This window comes from Antechinus flavipes, chromosome 5 (genome assembly GCF_016432865.1).
Source record: "Antechinus flavipes isolate AdamAnt ecotype Samford, QLD, Australia chromosome 5, AdamAnt_v2, whole genome shotgun sequence".
NCBI lineage: Eukaryota > Metazoa > Chordata > Mammalia > Dasyuromorphia > Dasyuridae > Antechinus > Antechinus flavipes.
This window is the reverse complement of record NC_067402.1, coordinates 240,483,635-240,507,397: the sequence shown is the minus strand read 5'-3', so window position 1 is coordinate 240,507,397 and position 23,763 is coordinate 240,483,635.

Below are 23,763 nucleotides of genomic sequence, written 5' to 3'. Positions count from 1 at the left end.
TAATGCTTAAGATATAATAACTACCATTCTTTCTGTTTTGAAAATCCAACAAGAAGTTTGCTGGCATTTGAAGATTCCTAACAAAAACCTGATGACAAAAAACACTGGAAGCTAGACTAAATAAATTGAATGGCAATAGGAGAGGAAAATGCAAGAAGTAGAATCAATGCTTAGAAGGGGAACAACGGCAATAATTCCATGAGAAAAGAGTCCTTTGCAAAAACCCTTGATCTAGACTTAAATATAAATATAATGCTGTGTGCCAGTAGGATAAATTAAATTGAAATAGGATAGAATCAACATAAACATCTCATGTAGTTAACTGCCCAAGAAATAGTGGGAAAGGAGCCAATTAGTGACTGGTGTCTAACAAGTTAAATCAAAGGATAGCACAGACTATGATAGATGAAAGAACATCAAAATGAGAAAAATCATTAATGCTTGAGATAGGTGTCTAGAAAATTGGCATCAACTGCTTTGAATTCAGGTTTGCTAATCCTTGTTGCATTCTCTTCGATCAAATACATTCAATTGAATAGCAATAAGAGAGGAAAATGCAAGAAGTAGAATCAATGCTTAGAAAGGGGAAAACTGCAATAATTGCATGAGAAAAAACATTAATGATTTAGATATGTGTCCTGAAAATTTGCATCAACAGCTTTGAATTCAGGTGTGCTTATCATTGTTGCCTTCAATTCGATCCATCTTATGCAAAGAGAAATGCTCCAAAACCTCAGTGATTTGCAACAAAGTTTTGCATAAATTGACATTCATTCCATGGGCCTCATGAAATAAGAGGTCGTAATGCTTAAGATATAATAACTACCATTCTTTCTTTTTTGAAAATCCAACAAGAAGTTTGCTGGCATTTGAAGTTTCCAAACAAAAACCTGATCACAAAAAACACTGAAAACTAGACTAAATTCAATTGAACGGCAATAAGAGAGGAAAATGCACGAAGTAGAATGAATGCTTAGAAAGGGGAAAACTGCAGTAATTCCATGAGAAAAGAGTCCTTTGCAAAAACCCTTGATCTTGACTTCAATACAAATATAATACTGCGTGCCAGTAGGGTAAATTAAATCGATATAGCATAGAATCAACATAAACAACACAAATAGTTCACAGCCCAAGAAATAGTGGGAAAGGAGCCAATTAGTGACTGGTGTCTAACAAGTTAAATCAAAGGATAGCACAGACTATGATAGATGAAAGAACATCAAAATGAGAAAAATCATTAATGCTTGAGATAGGTGTCTAGAAAATTGGCATCAACTGCTTTGAATTCAGGTTTGCTAATCCTTGTTGCATTCTCTTCGATCAAATACATTCAATTGAATAGCAATAAGAGAGGAAAATGCAAGAAGTAGAATCAATGCTTAGAAAGGGGAAAACTGCAATAATTGCATGAGAAAAAACATTAATGATTTAGATATGTGTCCTGAAAATTTGCATCAACAGCTTTGAATTCAGGTGTGCTTATCATTGTTGCCTTCAATTCGATCCATCTTATGCAAAGAGAAATGCTCCAAAACCTCAGTGATTTGCAACAAAGTTTTGCATAAATTGACATTCATTCCATGGGCCTCATGAAATAAGAGGTCGTAATGCTTAAGATATAATAACTACCATTCTTTCTTTTTTGAAAATCCAACAAGAAGTTTGCTGGCATTTGAAGTTTCCAAACAAAAACCTGATCACAAAAAACACTGAAAACTAGACTAAATTCAATTGAACGGCAATAAGAGAGGAAAATGCACGAAGTAGAATGAATGCTTAGAAAGGGGAAAACTGCAGTAATTCCATGAGAAAGAGTCCTTTTGAAAAACCCTTGATCTTGACTTCAATACAAATATAATACTGCGTGCCAGTAGGGTAAATTAAATCGATATAGCATAGAATCAACATAAACAACACAAATAGTTCACAGCCCAAGAAATAGTGGGAAAGGAGCCAATTAGTGACTGGTGTCTACCAAGTTAAATCAAAGGATAGCACAGACTATGATAGATGAAAGAACATAAAAATGAGAAAAAACATTAATGCTTTAGATATGTGTCTAGAAAATTGGCATCAACTGCTTTGAATTCAGGTTTGCTAATCCTTGTTGCATTCTCTTCGATCAAATAAATTCAATTGAATAGCAATAAGAGAGGAAAATGCAAGAAGTAGAATCAATGCTTGGAAAGGGGAAAACTGAAATAATTACATGAGAAAAAACATTAATACTTTAGATAGGTGTCTAGAAAATTTGCATCAAATCCTTTGAATTCAGGTGTACTAATCATTGTTGCATTCAATCCGATCAATCTCATGCAAAGAGAAATGCTTACCTATGCTCCAAAACCTCAGTGATGTGCATCAAAGTTTTGCATAAATTGACATTCATTCCATGGCCCTCATGATGTAACAGGAAGTAATACTTAATATTTAATAACTACCATTCTTTCTTTTTTGAAAATCCAACAAGAAGTTTGCTGGCATTTGAAGTTTCCAAACAAAAACCTGATCACAAAAAACACTGAAAACTAGACTAAATTCAATTGAACGGCAATAAGAGAGGAAAATGCACGAAGTAGAATGAATGCTTAGAAAGGGGAAAACTGCAGTAATTCCATGAGAAAAGAGTCCTTTTGAAAAACCCTTGATCTTGACTTCAATACAAATATAATACTGCGTGCCAGTAGGGTAAATTAAATCGATATAGCATAGAATCAACATAAACAACACAAGTAGTTCACAGCCCAAGAAATAGTGGGAAAGGAGCCAATTAGTGACTGGTGTCTACCAAGTTAAATCAAAGGAGAGCAAAGACAATGATAGATGTAAGAACATAAAAATGAGAAAAAAATATTAAAGCTTTAGTATGTGTCTAGAAATTTGCATCAAATCCTTTGAATTCAGCTCAAGAATTAATAGCTACCATTTTTTTCATTTTTGACAATGCAACAAGAAGTTTGCTGGCATATGAATTTTCCAAACAAAAACCGGAGCATAAGAAACACTGAATACTAGACTAAAATCTATTGAATGGCAATAAGAGAGGAAAAATGCAAGAAGTAGAATCAATGCTTAATAAAGAGAAAACTGCACAAATTCCATGAGAAAACTGTGCTTTTAAAAAACCCTTGACCTACACTTAAATATAAATATAAAACTTTGTGCCAGTAGGATAAATTAAATTGAAATAGAATCAACATAAACATCTCATGTAGTTAACAGCACAAGAAATAGTGGGAAAGGAGCCAATTAGTGACTGGTGTCTACCAAGTTAAATCAAAGGATAGCACAGACTATGATAGATGAAAGAACATCAAAATGAGAAAAATCATTAATGCTTGAGATAGGTGTCTAGAAAATTGGCATCAACTGCTTTGAATTCAGGTTTGCTAATCCTTGTTGCATTCTCTTCGATCAAATAAATTCAATTGAATAGCAATAAGAGAGGAAAATGCAAGAAGTAGAATCAATGCTTAGAAAGGGGAAAACTGCAATAATTGTATGAGAAAAAACATTAATGATTTAGATATGTGTCCTGAAAATTTGCATCAACAGCTTTGAATTCAGGTGTGCTTATCATTGTTGCCTTCAATTCGATCCATCTTATGCAAAGAGAAATGCTCCAAAACCTCAGTGATTTGCAACAAAGTTTTGCATAAATTGACATTCATTCCATGGGCCTCATGAAATAAGAGGTCGTAATGCTTAAGATATAATAACTACCATTCTTTCTGTTTTGAAAATCCAACAAGAAGTTTGCTGGCATTTGAAGATTCCTAACAAAAACCTGATTACAAAAAACACTGGAAGCTAGACTAAATAAATTGAATGGCAATAGGAGAGGAAAATGCAAGAAGTAGAATCAATGCTTAGAAAGGGGAAAACTGCAATAATTGCATGAGAAAAGAGTCCTTTGCAAAAACCCTTGATCTAGACTTAAATATAAATATAATGCTGTGTGCCAGTAGGATAAATTAAATTGAAATAGGATAGAATCAACATAAACATCTCATGTAGTTAACTGCCCAAGAAATAGTGGGAAAGGAGCCAATTAGTGACTGGTGTCTAACAAGTTAAATCAAAGGATAGCACAGACTATGATAGATGAAAGAACATCAAAATGAGAAAAATCATTAATGCTTTAGATAGGTGTCTAGAAAATTGGCATCAACTGCTTTGAATTCAGGTTTGCTAATCCTTGTTGCATTCTCTTCGATCAAATACATTCAATTGAATAGCAATAAGAGAGGAAAATGCAAGAAGTAGAATCAATGCTTAGAAAGGGGAAAACTGCAATAATTGCATGAGAAAAAACATTAATGATTTAGATATGTGTCCTGAAAATTTGCATCAACAGCTTTGAATTCAGGTGTGCTTATCATTGTTGCCTTCAATTCGATCCATCTTATGCAAAGAGAAATGCTCCAAAACCTCAGTGATTTGCAACAAAGTTTTGCATAAATTGACATTCATTCCATGGGCCTCATGAAATAAGAGGTCGTAATGCTTAAGATATAATAACTACCATTCTTTCTTTTTTGAAAATCCAACAAGAAGTTTGCTGGCATTTGAAGTTTCCAAACAAAAACCTGATCACAAAAAACACTGAAAACTAGACTAAATTCAATTGAACGGCAATAAGAGAGGAAAATGCACGAAGTAGAATGAATGCTTAGAAAGGGGAAAACTGCAGTAATTCCATGAGAAAGAGTCCTTTTGAAAAACCCTTGATCTTGACTTCAATACAAATATAATACTGCGTGCCAGTAGGGTAAATTAAATCGATATAGCATAGAATCAACATAAACAACACAAATAGTTCACAGCCCAAGAAATAGTGGGAAAGGAGCCAATTAGTGACTGGTGTCTAACAAGTTAAATCAAAGGATAGCACAGACTATGATAGATGAAAGAACATCAAAATGAGAAAAATCATTAATGCTTTAGATATGTGTCTAGAAAATTGGCATCAACTGCTTTGAATTCAGGTTTGCTAATCCTTGTTGCATTCTCTTCGATCAAATAAATTCAATTGAATAGCAATAAGAGAGGAAAATGCAAGAAGTAGAATCAATGCTTGGAAAGGGGAAAACTGAAATAATTACATGAGAAAAAACATTAATACTTTAGATAGGTGTCTAGAAAATTTGCATCAAATCCTTTGAATTCAGGTGTACTAATCATTGTTGCATTCAATCCGATCAATCTCATGCAAAGAGAAATGCTTACCTATGCTCCAAAACCTCAGTGATGTGCATCAAAGTTTTGCATAAATTGACATTCATTCCATGGCCCTCATGATGTAACAGGAAGTAATACTTAATATTTAATAACTACCATTCTTTCTTTTTTGAAAATCCAACAAGAAGTTTGCTGGCATTTGAAGTTTCCAAACAAAAACCTGATCACAAAAAACACTGAAAACTAGACTAAATTCAATTGAACGGCAATAAGAGAGGAAAATGCACGAAGTAGAATGAATGCTTAGAAAGGGGAAAACTGCAGTAATTCCATGAGAAAAGAGTCCTTTTGAAAAACCCTTGATCTTGACTTCAATACAAATATAATACTGCGTGCCAGTAGGGTAAATTAAATCGATATAGCATAGAATCAACATAAACAACACAAGTAGTTCACAGCCCAAGAAATAGTGGGAAAGGAGCCAATTAGTGACTGGTGTCTACCAAGTTAAATCAAAGGAGAGCAAAGACAATGATAGATGTAAGAACATAAAAATGAGAAAAAAATATTAAAGCTTTAGTATGTGTCTAGAAATTTGCATCAAATCCTTTGAATTCAGCTCAAGAATTAATAGCTACCATTTTTTTCATTTTTGACAATGCAACAAGAAGTTTGCTGGCATATGAATTTTCCAAACAAAAACCGGAGCATAAGAAACACTGAATACTAGACTAAAATCTATTGAATGGCAATAAGAGAGGAAAAATGCAAGAAGTAGAATCAATGCTTAATAAAGAGAAAACTGCACAAATTCCATGAGAAAACTGTGCTTTTAAAAAACCCTTGACCTACACTTAAATATAAATATAAAACTTTGTGCCAGTAGGATAAATTAAATTGAAATAGAATCAACATAAACATCTCATGTAGTTAACAGCACAAGAAATAGTGGGAAAGGAGCCAATTAGTGACTGGTGTCTACCAAGTTAAATCAAAGGATAGCACAGACTATGATAGATGAAAGAACATCAAAATGAGAAAAATCATTAATGCTTGAGATAGGTGTCTAGAAAATTGGCATCAACTGCTTTGAATTCAGGTTTGCTAATCCTTGTTGCATTCTCTTCGATCAAATAAATTCAATTGAATAGCAATAAGAGAGGAAAATGCAAGAAGTAGAATCAATGCTTAGAAAGGGGAAAACTGCAATAATTGTATGAGAAAAAACATTAATGATTTAGATATGTGTCCTGAAAATTTGCATCAACAGCTTTGAATTCAGGTGTGCTTATCATTGTTGCCTTCAATTCGATCCATCTTATGCAAAGAGAAATGCTCCAAAACCTCAGTGATTTGCAACAAAGTTTTGCATAAATTGACATTCATTCCATGGGCCTCATGAAATAAGAGGTCGTAATGCTTAAGATATAATAACTACCATTCTTTCTGTTTTGAAAATCCAACAAGAAGTTTGCTGGCATTTGAAGATTCCTAACAAAAACCTGATTACAAAAAACACTGGAAGCTAGACTAAATAAATTGAATGGCAATAGGAGAGGAAAATGCAAGAAGTAGAATCAATGCTTAGAAGGGGAACAACGGCAATAATTCCATGAGAAAAGAGTCCTTTGCAAAAACCCTTGATCTAGACTTAAATATAAATATAATGCTGTGTGCCAGTAGGATAAATTAAATTGAAATAGGATAGAATCAACATAAACATCTCATGTAGTTTGCCCAAGAAATAGTGGGAAAGGAGCCAATTAGTGACTGGTGTCTAACAAGTTAAATCAAAGGATAGCACAGACTATGATAGATGAAAGAACATCAAAATGAGAAAAATCATTAATGCTTTAGATAGGTGTCTAGAAAATTGGCATCAACTGCTTTGAATTCAGGTTTGCTAATCCTTGTTGCATTCTCTTCGATCAAATACATTCAATTGAATAGCAATAAGAGAGGAAAATGCAAGAAGTAGAATCAATGCTTAGAAAGGGGAAAACTGCAATAATTGCATGAGAAAAAACATTAATGATTTAGATATGTGTCCTGAAAATTTGCATCAACAGCTTTGAATTCAGGTGTGCTTATCATTGTTGCCTTCAATTCGATCCATCTTATGCAAAGAGAAATGCTCCAAAACCTCAGTGATTTGCAACAAAGTTTTGCATAAATTGACATTCATTCCATGGGCCTCATGAAATAAGAGGTCGTAATGCTTAAGATATAATAACTACCATTCTTTCTTTTTTGAAAATCCAACAAGAAGTTTGCTGGCATTTGAAGTTTCCAAACAAAAACCTGATCACAAAAAACACTGAAAACTAGACTAAATTCAATTGAACGGCAATAAGAGAGGAAAATGCACGAAGTAGAATGAATGCTTAGAAAGGGGAAAACTGCAGTAATTCCATGAGAAAGAGTCCTTTTGAAAAACCCTTGATCTTGACTTCAATACAAATATAATACTGCGTGCCAGTAGGGTAAATTAAATCGATATAGCATAGAATCAACATAAACAACACAAATAGTTCACAGCCCAAGAAATAGTGGGAAAGGAGCCAATTAGTGACTGGTGTCTACCAAGTTAAATCAAAGGATAGCACAGACTATGATAGATGAAAGAACATCAAAATGAGAAAAATCATTAATGCTTTAGATATGTGTCTAGAAAATTGGCATCAACTGCTTTGAATTCAGGTTTGCTAATCCTTGTTGCATTCTCTTCGATCAAATAAATTCAATTGAATAGCAATAAGAGAGGAAAATGCAAGAAGTAGAATCAATGCTTGGAAAGGGGAAAACTGAAATAATTACATGAGAAAAAACATTAATACTTTAGATAGGTGTCTAGAAAATTTGCATCAAATCCTTTGAATTCAGGTGTACTAATCATTGTTGCATTCAATCCGATCAATCTCATGCAAAGAGAAATGCTTACCTATGCTCCAAAACCTCAGTGATGTGCATCAAAGTTTTGCATAAATTGACATTCATTCCATGGCCCTCATGATGTAACAGGAAGTAATACTTAATATTTAATAACTACCATTCTTTCTTTTTTGAAAATCCAACAAGAAGTTTGCTGGCATTTGAAGTTTCCAAACAAAAACCTGATCACAAAAAACACTGAAAACTAGACTAAATTCAATTGAACGGCAATAAGAGAGGAAAATGCACGAAGTAGAATGAATGCTTAGAAAGGGGAAAACTGCAGTAATTCCATGAGAAAAGAGTCCTTTTGAAAAACCCTTGATCTTGACTTCAATACAAATATAATACTGCGTGCCAGTAGGGTAAATTAAATCGATATAGCATAGAATCAACATAAACAACACAAGTAGTTCACAGCCCAAGAAATAGTGGGAAAGGAGCCAATTAGTGACTGGTGTCTACCAAGTTAAATCAAAGGAGAGCAAAGACAATGATAGATGTAAGAACATAAAAATGAGAAAAAAATATTAAAGCTTTAGTATGTGTCTAGAAATTTGCATCAAATCCTTTGAATTCAGCTCAAGAATTAATAGCTACCATTTTTTTCATTTTTGACAATGCAACAAGAAGTTTGCTGGCATATGAATTTTCCAAACAAAAACCGGAGCATAAGAAACACTGAATACTAGACTAAAATCTATTGAATGGCAATAAGAGAGGAAAAATGCAAGAAGTAGAATCAATGCTTAATAAAGAGAAAACTGCACAAATTCCATGAGAAAACTGTGCTTTTAAAAAACCCTTGACCTACACTTAAATATAAATATAAAACTTTGTGCCAGTAGGATAAATTAAATTGAAATAGAATCAACATAAACATCTCATGTAGTTAACAGCACAAGAAATAGTGGGAAAGGAGCCAATTAGTGACTGGTGTCTACCAAGTTAAATCAAAGGATAGCACAGACTATGATAGATGAAAGAACATCAAAATGAGAAAAATCATTAATGCTTGAGATAGGTGTCTAGAAAATTGGCATCAACTGCTTTGAATTCAGGTTTGCTAATCCTTGTTGCATTCTCTTCGATCAAATAAATTCAATTGAATAGCAATAAGAGAGGAAAATGCAAGAAGTAGAATCAATGCTTAGAAAGGGGAAAACTGCAATAATTGTATGAGAAAAAACATTAATGATTTAGATATGTGTCCTGAAAATTTGCATCAACAGCTTTGAATTCAGGTGTGCTTATCATTGTTGCCTTCAATTCGATCCATCTTATGCAAAGAGAAATGCTCCAAAACCTCAGTGATTTGCAACAAAGTTTTGCATAAATTGACATTCATTCCATGGGCCTCATGAAATAAGAGGTCGTAATGCTTAAGATATAATAACTACCATTCTTTCTGTTTTGAAAATCCAACAAGAAGTTTGCTGGCATTTGAAGATTCCTAACAAAAACCTGATTACAAAAAACACTGGAAGCTAGACTAAATAAATTGAATGGCAATAGGAGAGGAAAATGCAAGAAGTAGAATCAATGCTTAGAAGGGGAACAACGGCAATAATTCCATGAGAAAAGAGTCCTTTGCAAAAACCCTTGATCTAGACTTAAATATAAATATAATGCTGTGTGCCAGTAGGATAAATTAAATTGAAATAGGATAGAATCAACATAAACATCTCATGTAGTTTGCCCAAGAAATAGTGGGAAAGGAGCCAATTAGTGACTGGTGTCTAACAAGTTAAATCAAAGGATAGCACAGACTATGATAGATGAAAGAACATCAAAATGAGAAAAATCATTAATGCTTGAGATAGGTGTCTAGAAAATTGGCATCAACTGCTTTGAATTCAGGTTTGCTAATCCTTGTTGCATTCTCTTCGATCAAATACATTCAATTGAATAGCAATAAGAGAGGAAAATGCAAGAAGTAGAATCAATGCTTAGAAAGGGGAAAACTGCAATAATTGCATGAGAAAAAACATTAATGATTTAGATATGTGTCCTGAAAATTTGCATCAACAGCTTTGAATTCAGGTGTGCTTATCATTGTTGCCTTCAATTCGATCCATCTTATGCAAAGAGAAATGCTCCAAAACCTCAGTGATTTGCAACAAAGTTTTGCATAAATTGACATTCATTCCATGGGCCTCATGAAATAAGAGGTCGTAATGCTTAAGATATAATAACTACCATTCTTTCTTTTTTGAAAATCCAACAAGAAGTTTGCTGGCATTTGAAGTTTCCAAACAAAAACCTGATCACAAAAAACACTGAAAACTAGACTAAATTCAATTGAACGGCAATAAGAGAGGAAAATGCACGAAGTAGAATGAATGCTTAGAAAGGGGAAAACTGCAGTAATTCCATGAGAAAGAGTCCTTTTGAAAAACCCTTGATCTTGACTTCAATACAAATATAATACTGCGTGCCAGTAGGGTAAATTAAATCGATATAGCATAGAATCAACATAAACAACACAAATAGTTCACAGCCCAAGAAATAGTGGGAAAGGAGCCAATTAGTGACTGGTGTCTACCAAGTTAAATCAAAGGATAGCACAGACTATGATAGATGAAAGAACATCAAAATGAGAAAAATCATTAATGCTTTAGATATGTGTCTAGAAAATTGGCATCAACTGCTTTGAATTCAGGTTTGCTAATCCTTGTTGCATTCTCTTCGATCAAATAAATTCAATTGAATAGCAATAAGAGAGGAAAATGCAAGAAGTAGAATCAATGCTTAGAAAGGGGAAAACTGAAATAATTACATGAGAAAAAACATTAATACTTTAGATAGGTGTCTAGAAAATTTGCATCAACAGCTTTGAATTCAGGTGTGCTTATCATTGTTGCCTTCAATTCGATCCATCTTATGCAAAGAGAAATGCTCCAAAACCTCAGTGATTTGCAACAAAGTTTTGCATAAATTGACATTCATTCCATGGGCCTCATGAAATAAGAGGTCGTAATGCTTAAGATATAATAACTACCATTCTTTCTTTTTTGAAAATCCAACAAGAAGTTTGCTGGCATTTGAAGTTTCCAAACAAAAACCTGATCACAAAAAACACTGAAAACTAGACTAAATTCAATTGAACGGCAATAAGAGAGGAAAATGCACGAAGTAGAATGAATGCTTAGAAAGGGGAAAACTGCAGTAATTCCATGAGAAAGAGTCCTTTTGAAAAACCCTTGATCTTGACTTCAATACAAATATAATACTGCGTGCCAGTAGGGTAAATTAAATCGATATAGCATAGAATCAACATAAACAACACAAATAGTTCACAGCCCAAGAAATAGTGGGAAAGGAGCCAATTAGTGACTGGTGTCTACCAAGTTAAATCAAAGGATAGCACAGACTATGATAGATGAAAGAACATAAAACTGAGAAAAATCATTAATGCTTTAGATATGTGTCTAGAAAATTGGCATCAACTGCTTTGAATTCAGGTTTGCTAATCCTTGTTGCATTCTCTTCGATCAAATAAATTCAATTGAATAGCAATAAGAGAGGAAAATGCAAGAAGTAGAATCAATGCTTGGAAAGGGGAAAACTGAAATAATTACATGAGAAAAAACATTAATACTTTAGATAGGTGTCTAGAAAATTTGCATCAAATCCTTTGAATTCAGGTGTACTAATCATTGTTGCATTCAATCCGATCAATCTCATGCAAAGAGAAATGCTTACCTATCCTCCAAAACCTCAGTGATGTGCATCAAAGTTTTGCATAAATTGACATTCATTCCATGGCCCTCATGATGTAACAGGAAGTAATACTTAATATTTAATAACTACCATTCTTTCTTTTTTGAAAATCCAACAAGAAGTTTGCTGGCATTTGAAGTTTCCAAACAAAAACCTGATCACAAAAAACACTGAAAACTAGACTAAATTCAATTGAACGGCAATAAGAGAGGAAAATGCACGAAGTAGAATGAATGCTTAGAAAGGGGAAAACTGCAGTAATTCCATGAGAAAAGAGTCCTTTTGAAAAACCCTTGATCTTGACTTCAATACAAATATAATACTGCGTGCCAGTAGGGTAAATTAAATCGATATAGCATAGAATCAACATAAACAACACAAGTAGTTCACAGCCCAAGAAATAGTGGGAAAGGAGCCAATTAGTGACTGGTGTCTACCAAGTTAAATCAAAGGAGAGCAAAGACAATGATAGATGTAAGAACATAAAAATGAGAAAAATCATTAATGCTTGAGATAGGTGTCTAGAAATTTGCATCAACAGCTTTGAATTCAGGTGTACTAATCATTGTTGCATTCAATCCGATCAATCTCATGCAAAGAGAAATGCTTACCTATGCTCCAAAACCTCAGTGATTTGCAACAAAGTTTTGCATAAATTGACATTCATTCCATGGGCCTCATGAAATAAGAGGTCGTAATGCTTAAGATATAATAACTACCATTCTTTCTTTTTTGAAAATCCAACAAGAAGTTTGCTGGCATATGAATTTTCCAAACAAAAACCGGAGCATAAGAAACACTGAATACTAGACTAAAATCTATTGAATGGCAATAAGAGAGGAAAATGCAAGAAGTAGAATCAATGCTTAGAAAGGGGAAAACTGCAGTAATTCCATGAGAAAACTGTGCTTTTAAAAAACCCTTGACCTACACTTAAATATAAATATAAAACTTTGTGCCAGTAGGATAAATTAAATTGAAATAGAATCAACATAAACATCTCATGTAGTTTGCCCAAGAAATAGTGGGAAAGGAGCCAATTAGTGACTGGTGTCTAACAAGTTAAATCAAAGGATAGCACAGACTATGATAGATGAAAGAACATCAAAATGAGAAAAATCATTAATGCTTGAGATAGGTGTCTAGAAATTTGCATCAACAGCTTTGAATTCAGGTTTGCTAATCCTTGTTGCATTCTCTTCGATCAAATACATTCAATTGAATAGCAATAAGAGAGGAAAATGCACGAAGTAGAATGAATGCTTAGAAAGGGGAAAACTGCAATAATTGTATGAGAAAAAACATTAATGATTTAGATATGTGTCTAGAAAATTGGCATCAACTGCTTTGAATTCAGGTTTGCTAATCCTTGTTGCATTCTCTTCGATCAAATAAATTCAATTGAATAGCAATAAGAGAGGAAAATGCAAGAAGTAGAATCAATGCTTAGAAAGGGGAAAACTGCAATAATTGTATGAGAAAAAACATTAATGATTTAGATATGTGTCCTGAAAATTTGCATCAACAGCTTTGAATTCAGGTGTGCTTATCATTGTTGCCTTCAATTCGATCCATCTTATGCAAAGAGAAATGCTCCAAAACCTCAGTGATTTGCAACAAAGTTTTGCATAAATTGACATTCATTCCATGGGCCTCATGAAATAAGAGGTCGTAATGCTTAAGATATAATAACTACCATTCTTTCTGTTTTGAAAATCCAACAAGAAGTTTGCTGGCATTTGAAGATTCCTAACAAAAACCTGATTACAAAAAACACTGGAAGCTAGACTAAATAAATTGAATGGCAATAGGAGAGGAAAATGCAAGAAGTAGAATCAATGCTTAGAAGGGGAACAACGGCAATAATTCCATGAGAAAAGAGTCCTTTGCAAAAACCCTTGATCTAGACTTAAATATAAATATAATGCTGTGTGCCAGTAGGATAAATTAAATTGAAATAGGATAGAATCAACATAAACATCTCATGTAGTTAACTGCCCAAGAAATAGTGGGAAAGGAGCCAATTAGTGACTGGTGTCTACCAAGTTAAATCAAAGGATAGCACAGACTATGATAGATGAAAGAACATCAAAATGAGAAAAATCATTAATGCTTTAGATATGTGTCTAGAAAATTGGCATCAACTGCTTTGAATTCAGGTTTGCTAATCCTTGTTGCATTCTCTTCGATCAAATAAATTCAATTGAATAGCAATAAGAGAGGAAAATGCAAGAAGTAGAATCAATGCTTGGAAAGGGGAAAACTGAAATAATTACATGAGAAAAAACATTAATACTTTAGATAGGTGTCTAGAAAATTTGCATCAAATCCTTTGAATTCAGGTGTACTAATCATTGTTGCATTCAATCCGATCAATCTCATGCAAAGAGAAATGCTTACCTATGCTCCAAAACCTCAGTGATGTGCATCAAAGTTTTGCATAAATTGACATTCATTCCATGGCCCTCATGATGTAACAGGAAGTAATACTTAATATTTAATAACTACCATTCTTTCTTTTTTGAAAATCCAACAAGAAGTTTGCTGGCATTTGAAGTTTCCAAACAAAAACCTGATCACAAAAAAACACTGAAAACTAGACTAAATTCAATTGAACGGCAATAAGAGAGGAAAATGCACGAAGTAGAATGAATGCTTAGAAAGGGGAAAACTGCAGTAATTCCATGAGAAAAGAGTCCTTTTGAAAAACCCTTGATCTTGACTTCAATACAAATATAATACTGCGTGCCAGTAGGGTAAATTAAATCGATATAGCATAGAATCAACATAAACAACACAAGTAGTTCACAGCCCAAGAAATAGTGGGAAAGGAGCCAATTAGTGACTGGTGTCTACCAAGTTAAATCAAAGGAGAGCAAAGACAATGATAGATGTAAGAACATAAAAATGAGAAAAAAATATTAAAGCTTTAGTATGTGTCTAGAAATTTGCATCAAATCCTTTGAATTCAGCTCAAGAATTAATAGCTACCATTTTTTTCATTTTTGACAATGCAACAAGAAGTTTGCTGGCATATGAATTTTCCAAACAAAAACCGGAGCATAAGAAACACTGAATACTAGACTAAAATCTATTGAATGGCAATAAGAGAGGAAAAATGCAAGAAGTAGAATCAATGCTTAATAAAGAGAAAACTGCACAAATTCCATGAGAAAACTGTGCTTTTAAAAAACCCTTGACCTACACTTAAATATAAATATAAAACTTTGTGCCAGTAGGATAAATTAAATTGAAATAGAATCAACATAAACATCTCATGTAGTTAACAGCACAAGAAATAGTGGGAAAGGAGCCAATTAGTGACTGGTGTCTACCAAGTTAAATCAAAGGATAGCACAGACTATGATAGATGAAAGAACATCAAAATGAGAAAAATCATTAATGCTTGAGATAGGTGTCTAGAAAATTGGCATCAACTGCTTTGAATTCAGGTTTGCTAATCCTTGTTGCATTCTCTTCGATCAAATAAATTCAATTGAATAGCAATAAGAGAGGAAAATGCAAGAAGTAGAATCAATGCTTAGAAAGGGGAAAACTGCAATAATTGTATGAGAAAAAACACTAATGATTTAGATATGTGTCCTGAAAATTTGCATCAACAGCTTTGAATTCAGGTGTGCTTATCATTGTTGCCTTCAATTCGATCCATCTTATGCAAAGAGAAATGCTCCAAAACCTCAGTGATTTGCAACAAAGTTTTGCATAAATTGACATTCATTCCATGGGCCTCATGAAATAAGAGGTCGTAATGCTTAAGATATAATAACTACCATTCTTTCTGTTTTGAAAATCCAACAAGAAGTTTGCTGGCATTTGAAGATTCCTAACAAAAACCTGATTACAAAAAACACTGGAAGCTAGACTAAATAAATTGAATGGCAATAGGAGAGGAAAATGCAAGAAGTAGAATCAATGCTTAGAAAGGGGAAAACTGCAATAATTCCATGAGAAAAGAGTCCTTTGCAAAAACCCTTGATCTAGACTTAAATATAAATATAATGCTGTGTGCCAGTAGGATAAATTAAATTGAAATAGGATAGAATCAACATAAACATCTCATGTAGTTATGTGCCCAAGAAATAGTGGGAAAGGAGCCAATTAGTGACTGGTGTCTACCAAGTTAAATCAAAGGATAGCACAGACTATGATAGATGAAAGAACATCAAAATGAGAAAAATCATTAATGCTTTAGATATGTGTCTAGAAAATTGGCATCAACTGCTTTGAATTCAGGTTTGCTAATCCTTGTTGCATTCTCTTCGATCAAATAAATTCAATTGAATAGCAATAAGAGAGGAAAATGCAAGAAGTAGAATCAATGCTTGGAAAGGGGAAAACTGAAATAATTACATGAGAAAAAACATTAATACTTTAGATAGGTGTCTAGAAATTTGCATCAAATCCTTTGAATTCAGGTGTACTAATCATTGTTGCATTCAATCCGATCAATCTCATGCAAAGAGAAATGCTTACCTATGCTCCAAAACCTCAGTGATGTGCATCAAAGTTTTGCATAAATTGACATTCATTCCATGGCCCTCATGATGTAACAGGAAGTAATACTTAATATTTAATAACTACCATTCTTTCTTTTTTGAAAATCCAACAAGAAGTTTGCTGGCATTTGAAGTTTCCAAACAAAAACCTGATCACAAAAAAACACTGAAAACTAGACTAAATTCAATTGAACGGCAATAAGAGAGGAAAATGCACGAAGTAGAATGAATGCTTAGAAAGGGGAAAACTGCAGTAATTCCATGAGAAAAGAGTCCTTTTGAAAAACCCTTGATCTTGACTTCAATACAAATATAATACTGCGTGACAGTAGGGTAAATTAAATCGATATAGCATAGAATCAACATAAACAACACAAGTAGTTCACAGCCCAAGAAATAGTGGGAAAGGAGCCAATTAGTGACTGGTGTCTACCAAGTTAAATCAAAGGAGAGCAAAGACAATGATAGATGTAAGAACATAAAAATGAGAAAAAAATATTAAAGCTTTAGTATGTGTCTAGAAATTTGCATCAAATCCTTTGAATTCAGCTCAAGAATTAATAGCTACCATTTTTTTCATTTTTGACAATGCAACAAGAAGTTTGCTGGCATATGAATTTTCCAAACAAAAACCGGAGCATAAGAAACACTGAATACTAGACTAAAATCTATTGAATGGCAATAAGAGAGGAAAAATGCAAGAAGTAGAATCAATGCTTAATAAAGAGAAAACTGCACAAATTCCATGAGAAAACTGTGCTTTTAAAAAACCCTTGACCTACACTTAAATATAAATATAAAACTTTGTGCCAGTAGGATAAATTAAATTGAAATAGAATCAACATAAACATCTCATGTAGTTAACAGCACAAGAAATAGTGGGAAAGGAGCCAATTAGTGACTGGTGTCTACCAAGTTAAATCAAAGGATAGCACAGACTATGATAGATGAAAGAACATCAAAATGAGAAAAATCATTAATGCTTGAGATAGGTGTCTAGAAAATTGGCATCAACTGCTTTGAATTCAGGTTTGCTAATCCTTGTTGCATTCTCTTCGATCAAATACATTCAATTGAATAGCAATAAGAGAGGAAAATGCAAGAAGTAGAATCAATGCTTAGAAAGGGGAAAACTGCAATAATTGCATGAGAAAAAACATTAATGATTTAGATATGTGTCCTGAAAATTTGCATCAACAGCTTTGAATTCAGGTGTGCTTATCATTGTTGCCTTCAATTCGATCCATCTTATGCAAAGAGAAATGCTCCAAAACCTCAGTGATTTGCAACAAAGTTTTGCATAAATTGACATTCATTCCATGGGCCTCATGAAATAAGAGGTCGTAATGCTTAAGATATAATAACTACCATTCTTTCTGTTTTGAAAATCCAACAAGAAGTTTGCTGGCATTTGAAGATTCCTAACAAAAACCTGATGACAAAAAACACTGGAAGCTAGACTAAATAAATTGAATGGCAATAGGAGAGGAAAATGCAAGAAGTAGAATCAATGCTTAGAAGGGGAACAACGGCAATAATTCCATGAGAAAAGAGTCCTTTGCAAAAACCCTTGATCTAGACTTAAATATAAATATAATGCTGTGTGCCAGTAGGATAAATTAAATTGAAATAGGATAGAATCAACATAAACATCTCATGTAGTTAACTGCCCAAGAAATAGTGGGAAAGGAGCCAATTAGTGACTGGTGTCTAACAAGTTAAATCAAAGGATAGCACAGACTATGATAGATGAAAGAACATCAAAATGAGAAAAATCATTAATGCTTGAGATAGGTGTCTAGAAAATTGGCATCAACTGCTTTGAATTCAGGTTTGCTAATCCTTGTTGCATTCTCTTCGATCAAATACATTCAATTGAATAGCAATAAGAGAGGAAAATGCAAGAAGTAGAATCAATGCTTAGAAAGGGGAAAACTGCAATAATTGCATGAGAAAAAACATTAATGATTTAGATATGTGTCCTGAAAATTTGCATCAACAGCTTTGAATTCAGGTGTGCTTATCATTGTTGCCTTCAATTCGATCCATCTTATGCAAAGAGAAATGCTCCAAAACCTCAGTGATTTGCAACAAAGTTTTGCATAAATTGACATTCATTCCATGGGCCTCATGAAATAAGAGGTCGTAATGCTTAAGATATAATAACTACCATTCTTTCTTTTTTGAAAATCCAACAAGAAGTTTGCTGGCATTTGAAGTTTCCAAACAAAAACCTGATCACAAAAAACACTGAAAACTAGACTAAATTCAATTGAACGGCAATAAGAGAGGAAAATGCACGAAGTAGAATGAATGCTTAGAAAGGGGAAAACTGCAGTAATTCCATGAGAAAGAGTCCTTTTGAAAAACCCTTGATCTTGACTTCAATACAAATATAATACTGCGTGCCAGTAGGGTAAATTAAATCGATATAGCATAGAATCAACATAAACAACACAAATAGTTCACAGCCCAAGAAATAGTGGGAAAGGAGCCAATTAGTGACTGGTGTCTACCAAGTTAAATCAAAGGATAGCACAGACTATGATAGATGAAAGAACATAAAACTGAGAAAAATCATTAATGCTTTAGATATGTGTCTAGAAAATTGGCATCAACTGCTTTGAATTCAGGTTTGCTAATCCTTGTTGCATTCTCTTCGATCAAATAAATTCAATTGAATAGCAATAAGAGAGGAAAATGCAAGAAGTAGAATCAATGCTTGGAAAGGGGAAAACTGAAATAATTACATGAGAAAAAACATTAATACTTTAGATAGGTGTCTAGAAAATTTGCATCAAATCCTTTGAATTCAGGTGTACTAATCATTGTTGCATTCAATCCGATCAATCTCATGCAAAGAGAAATGCTTACCTATGCTCCAAAACCTCAGTGATGTGCATCAAAGTTTTGCATAAATTGACATTCATTCCATGGCCCTCATGATGTAACAGGAAGTAATACTTAATATTTAATAACTACCATTCTTTCTTTTTTGAAAATCCAACAAGAAGTTTGCTGGCATTTGAAGTTTCCAAACAAAAACCTGATCACAAAAAAACACTGAAAACTAGACTAAATTCAATTGAACGGCAATAAGAGAGGAAAATGCACGAAGTAGAATGAATGCTTAGAAAGGGGAAAACTGCAGTAATTCCATGAGAAAAGAGTCCTTTTGAAAAACCCTTGATCTTGACTTCAATACAAATATAATACTGCGTGCCAGTAGGGTAAATTAAATCGATATAGCATAGAATCAACATAAACAACACAAGTAGTTCACAGCCCAAGAAATAGTGGGAAAGGAGCCAATTAGTGACTGGTGTCTACCAAGTTAAATCAAAGGAGAGCAAAGACAATGATAGATGTAAGAACATAAAAATGAGAAAAAAATATTAAAGCTTTAGTATGTGTCTAGAAATTTGCATCAAATCCTTTGAATTCAGCTCAAGAATTAATAGCTACCATTTTTTTCATTTTTGACAATGCAACAAGAAGTTTGCTGGCATATGAATTTTCCAAACAAAAACCGGAGCATAAGAAACACTGAATACTAGACTAAAATCTATTGAATGGCAATAAGAGAGGAAAAATGCAAGAAGTAGAATCAATGCTTAATAAAGAGAAAACTGCACAAATTCCATGAGAAAACTGTGCTTTTAAAAAACCCTTGACCTACACTTAAATATAAATATAAAACTTTGTGCCAGTAGGATAAATTAAATTGAAATAGAATCAACATAAACATCTCATGTAGTTAACAGCACAAGAAATAGTGGGAAAGGAGCCAATTAGTGACTGGTGTCTACCAAGTTAAATCAAAGGATAGCACAGACTATGATAGATGAAAGAACATCAAAATGAGAAAAATCATTAATGCTTGAGATAGGTGTCTAGAAAATTGGCATCAACTGCTTTGAATTCAGGTTTGCTAATCCTTGTTGCATTCTCTTCGATCAAATAAATTCAATTGAATAGCAATAAGAGAGGAAAATGCAAGAAGTAGAATCAATGCTTAGAAAGGGGAAAACTGCAATAATTGTATGAGAAAAAACATTAATGATTTAGATATGTGTCCTGAAAATTTGCATCAACAGCTTTGAATTCAGGTGTGCTTATCATTGTTGCCTTCAATTCGATCCATCTTATGCAAAGAGAAATGCTCCAAAACCTCAGTGATTTGCAACAAAGTTTTGCATAAATTGACATTCATTCCATGGGCCTCATGAAATAAGAGGTCGTAATGCTTAAGATATAATAACTACCATTCTTTCTGTTTTGAAAATCCAACAAGAAGTTTGCTGGCATTTGAAGATTCCTAACAAAAACCTGATTACAAAAAACACTGGAAGCTAGACTAAATAAATTGAATGGCAATAGGAGAGGAAAATGCAAGAAGTAGAATCAATGCTTAGAAGGGGAACAACGGCAATAATTCCATGAGAAAAGAGTCCTTTGCAAAAACCCTTGATCTAGACTTAAATATAAATATAATGCTGTGTGCCAGTAGGATAAATTAAATTGAAATAGGATAGAATCAACATAAACATCTCATGTAGTTTGCCCAAGAAATAGTGGGAAAGGAGCCAATTAGTGACTGGTGTCTAACAAGTTAAATCAAAGGATAGCACAGACTATGATAGATGAAAGAACATCAAAATGAGAAAAATCATTAATGCTTTAGATAGGTGTCTAGAAAATTGGCATCAACTGCTTTGAATTCAGGTTTGCTAATCCTTGTTGCATTCTCTTCGATCAAATACATTCAATTGAATAGCAATAAGAGAGGAAAATGCAAGAAGTAGAATCAATGCTTAGAAAGGGGAAAACTGCAATAATTGCATGAGAAAAAACATTAATGATTTAGATATGTGTCCTGAAAATTTGCATCAACAGCTTTGAATTCAGGTGTGCTTATCATTGTTGCCTTCAATTCGATCCATCTTATGCAAAGAGAAATGCTCCAAAACCTCAGTGATTTGCAACAAAGTTTTGCATAAATTGACATTCATTCCATGGGCCTCATGAAATAAGAGGTCGTAATGCTTAAGATATAATAACTACCATTCTTTCTGTTTTGAAAATCCAACAAGAAGTTTGCTGGCATTTGAAGTTTCCAAACAAAAACCTGATCACAAAAAACACTGAAAACTAGACTAAATTCAATTGAACGGCAATAAGAGAGGAAAATGCACGAAGTAGAATGAATGCTTAGAAAGGGGAAAACTGCAGTAATTCCATGAGAAAGAGTCCTTTTGAAAAACCCTTGATCTTGACTTCAATACAAATATAATACTGCGTGCCAGTAGGGTAAATTAAATCGATATAGCATAGAATCAACATAAACAACACAAATAGTTCACAGCCCAAGAAATAGTGGGAAAGGAGCCAATTAGTGACTGGTGTCTACCAAGTTAAATCAAAGGATAGCACAGACTATGATAGATGAAAGAACATCAAAATGAGAAAAATCATTAATGCTTTAGATATGTGTCTAGAAAATTGGCATCAACTGCTTTGAATTCAGGTTTGCTAATCCTTGTTGCATTCTCTTCGATCAAATAAATTCAATTGAATAGCAATAAGAGAGGAAAATGCAAGAAGTAGAATCAATGCTTGGAAAGGGGAAAACTGAAATAATTACATGAGAAAAAACATTAATGATTTAGATATGTGTCCTGAAAATTTGCATCAACAGCTTTGAATTCAGGTGTGCTTATCATTGTTGCCTTCAATTCGATCCATCTTATGCAAAGAGAAATGCTCCAAAACCTCAGTGATTTGCAACAAAGTTTTGCATAAATTGACATTCATTCCATGGCCTCATGAAATAAGAGGTCGTAATGCTTAAGATATAATAACTACCATTCTTTCTTTTTTGAAAATCCAACAAGAAGTTTGCTGGCATTTGAAGTTTCCAAACAAAAACCTGATCACAAAAAACACTGAAAACTAGACTAAATTCAATTGAACGGCAATAAGAGAGGAAAATGCACGAAGTAGAATGAATGCTTAGAAAGGGGAAAACTGCAGTAATTCCATGAGAAAGAGTCCTTTTGAAAAACCCTTGATCTTGACTTCAATACAAATATAATACTGCGTGCCAGTAGGGTAAATTAAATCGATATAGCATAGAATCAACATAAACATCTCATGTAGTTAACTGCCCAAGAAATAGTGGGAAAGGAGCCAATTAGTGACTGGTGTCTACAAGTTAAATCAAAGGATAGCACAGACTATGATAGATGAAAGAACATAAAACTGAGAAAAATCATTAATGCTTTAGATATGTGTCCAGAAAATTTGCATCAACAGCTTTGAATTCAGGTGTGCTAATCATTGTTGCCTTCAATTCGATCCATCTTATGCAAAGAGAAATGCTTACCTATGCTCCAAAACCTCAGTGATGTGCATCAAAGTTTGGCATAAATTGACATTCATTCCAGGGCCCTCATGATGTAACAGGAAGTAATACTTAATATTTAATAACTACCATTCTTTCTGTTTTGAAAATCCAACAAGAAGTTTGCTGGCATTTGAAGATTCCTAACAAAAACCTGATGACAAAAAACACTGGAAGCTAGACTAAATAAATTGAATGGCAATAGAGAGGAAAATGCAAGAAGTAGAATCAATGCTTAGAAAGGGGAAAACTGCAATAATTGTATGAGAAAAAACATTAATACTTTAGATAGGTGTCTAGAAAATTTGCATCAAATCCTTTGAATTCAGGTTTGCTAATCCTTGTTGCATTCTCTTCGATCAAATACATTCAATTGAATAGCAATAAGAGAGGAAAATGCAAGAAGTAGAATCAATGCTTAGAAAGGGGAAAACTGAAATAATTACATGAGAAAAAACATTAATGATTTAGATATGTGTCTAGAAAATTTGCATCAACAGCTTTGAATTCAGGTTTGCTAATCCTTGTTGCATTCTCTTCGATCAAATAAATTCAATTGAATAGCAATAAGAGAGGAAAATGCAAGAAGTAGAATCAATGCTTAGAAAGGGGAAAACTGCAATAATTGCATGAGAAAAAACATTAATGATTTAGATATGTGTCTAGAAAATTTGCATCAAATCCTTTGAATTCAGGTGTACTAATCATTGTTGCATTCAATCCGATCAATCTCATGCAAAGAGAAATGCTTACCTATGCTCCAAAACCTCAGTGATGTGCATCAAAGTTTTGCATAAATTGACATTCATTCCATGGCCCTCATGATGTAACAGGAAGTAATACTTAATATTTAATAACTACCATTCTTTCTTTTTTGAAAATCCAACAAGAAGTTTGCTGGCATTTGAAGTTTCCAAACAAAAACCTGATGACAAAAAACACTGGAAGCTAGACTAAATAAATTGAATGGCAATAGAGAGGAAAATGCACGAAGTAGAATGAATGCTT